The sequence below is a fragment of the Nanorana parkeri genome, unplaced genomic scaffold (genome assembly GCF_000935625.1).
Source record: "Nanorana parkeri isolate BGI_ZX_2015 unplaced genomic scaffold, ASM93562v1 scaffold1349, whole genome shotgun sequence".
NCBI classification, from domain to species: domain Eukaryota; kingdom Metazoa; phylum Chordata; class Amphibia; order Anura; family Dicroglossidae; genus Nanorana; species Nanorana parkeri.
The window spans coordinates 111,122-113,622 of record NW_017307617.1 but is presented as its reverse complement, the minus strand read 5'-3'; positions in this window follow the sequence as shown (position 1 = coordinate 113,622).

Here is a 2,501-nt window from a genome sequence, read left to right as displayed (position 1 = left end):
CGGTGTGATCGGCCCCCTCGTTCTCTGTACAGATGGAGACAATTAGCCAACATGCCCACCACGGACACAGCGATGGGCAGAGCGTGGCTGAGCCGCGCAGGAAAGCTGCGCCCAATTTGCAGAGCGGCCTCGAGGCCGAGGCGGTAAAAATAACTCGCCTCTGCCCGGACTTTGTGTTTGCTCGCTTTGTGTCTTTTGGGAACAAACTTTGATCTTCGGACTGTTTCAATATTTGCAGATCTGGATTTTGTTTTCCTCGGCGCCTCAGCCAGTCAGTTTGGAAGATTTTGTTGCTGACTCGGCTTCCCGGATGAGCGGGTTTTATGGGGATTTTCTTTTATTTCGGCTCCCAATCTGTCCCCGTTTGATCCTTAGCTGTCCCTTTTTTTTTTTTTTTTAGATCTGCTGTATAGACCTCCATTTAAAATGTCGTCATTAATGCCGATCTCCAGGCAGATATAAAAGACACAAATTCACGCGGCTCTGCAATCATTCAGACGTCATTATTTCATTTTAATACCAGCTGAGTGTAACTTGGTATCGGACTCTTGCAAGCCCTGTACAGCAGAGCTCAGAGAGCGAGAGGAAGAAGCAGCACAGGGAGCCAGTTAGGTGTGCTGCAGCGCTCATGTGCTAAGGGGCATGCTGGTAGAGAGGGAGAGCAGAGTGAAAGAGAGATGAGCTCGTCACTCTGCTGCTTATCCTTTCACTGTCCAATCACAGGCTGGGGGGAGGGGTACAAGACCTGTATGTGTTACTGAACTACAGCAGAGAAAAATCAGGTCTCCTGTCCTGCCAGTCGAGGCTGTGCCGGGTGACAGAGCTGTGTAAATCTCAGGATGGGATGCACAGGAAAAAACAAATCCTTTGGCGGGTAAAACAGTTCCCGTTAGAGGTTTATTCATCGAAGATTCACGCCGTAAAATACACATGGAAATTCAGCAGATGGTCGTTATTCCTCATTGAGGAACAAATGTAGACGGATGTCACTAAATGCTATTTTCGACCTCTGAATGTCGATGGAAAGAAGCTGCAATCCATTGTATGAAGTAAGGTGAATGTTCTTCAATGAATGTTGGAAGAATAATGGGTGAATGTCCGGTGAATTGCCCATCAAATCTTTAATGACGCCACCCCAATCTTTTATCCAGCCGCACAATGATTGTATTGTGATCTTGGGAAGCCGATATAGAAGAACGAATCGGTGAGACATCTTGTGGGATCAACCAAATACATTTTGGGGTATTTTCACCGTCTTGTGTTACTTTTGTCTCTATTAGAAATCAGAAAACAAGGATTTCCCCCGAAGTTGTGTTGTGTACATAGCGCGCCGCGTGACCCCCAAAATGCCGATATAAGACGCTGTTGTGTCCTGTATATGATATCAATGCGACATTGTTCTTTTTCTTCGGCCTTGTCACAACCGCTGCTCAAGATGTATGATGACCTCTCGGGAAACGAAGGCCTTGTTCACACCAAACGCAGAGCAGATCCGCTCAGGTTTCTGCACACGCAGTGTAGTGGGTTGTGCCGCGTTTTTGATGCATTGCGGGCCGTTTTTGGTTAAAAATTGTTTTTGTTTTGTTTAACATGGGCTTTCAGTGCGTTCCAGGCATTTGCATGCGTTTTTGATGCGTTTGCATGCGTTCCAGAGCAGGTAAAATAGGGCTTGCTGCTGTTTTTTCACCTGCTCTGGAACTGAACGCTGCGGTGTGTAAACTGGAGCAAAGAATACATTGGACGCAGTTTTGATCCGGTCTGCAACTGCTCCGCGCTTGGTGTGAACCAGGCCTTAGGAAAGAAAGAGGAAGGGAGGAAGAATGGTAGAGAGAAGAAGGTAGGAGGAAGGAAAGGAAGACAGCAAGAGGCGGGGAAGAAGGAAGGGATTGAAGGGAGGAAGAAGAAAGGGGGGGGGGAGGGGAAGAAAGGAAGGAGAAATAAGGAAGAGAGGGAGAGAAGAGGAAAGGAAGGAGAGGAAGAAGAAGGGAGGGAGGAAGAAGAAAGGGAGGGAAGAAGAAAGGAAGGGGAGGAAGAAGAAATTAGAGGAAGAATGAAGGAGAGGAAGGAAGGAAGGGAGGAAAGGAAGGAAGGGAGGGAAGAAGAAAGGAAGGAGAGGAAGAAAGGGAGGGAAGAAGAAAGGAAGGGGAGGAAGAAGAAATGAGAGGAAGAAGAAGGAAGGAGAGGAAGAAGAAAGGAAGGAAGGGAGGAAAGAAGAAAGGAAGGAAGGGAGGGAAGAAGAAAGGAAAAAAGAAGGAAGGGAGGGAGGGAAGCAGGAAGTAAGGAAGCAAATGGTTTGGAGAGGGAGGGTAAAAGGAAGGAAAAAAACCTAGGGCGTGGGAAATGAAAGGAGGAAAACAAGATGGATGGAAGAAGGAAGGAAAGAAAGCAAGGGGGAAGGGGCAAGTAGGGAGGAAGAAAAGGAAAGGTGGAAGGATAAATGAAGGAAGACCAGAAGGGAGCGATGGAAGGACGGCAGGAAGGAAGGAAAGGCGGGGGGGGGG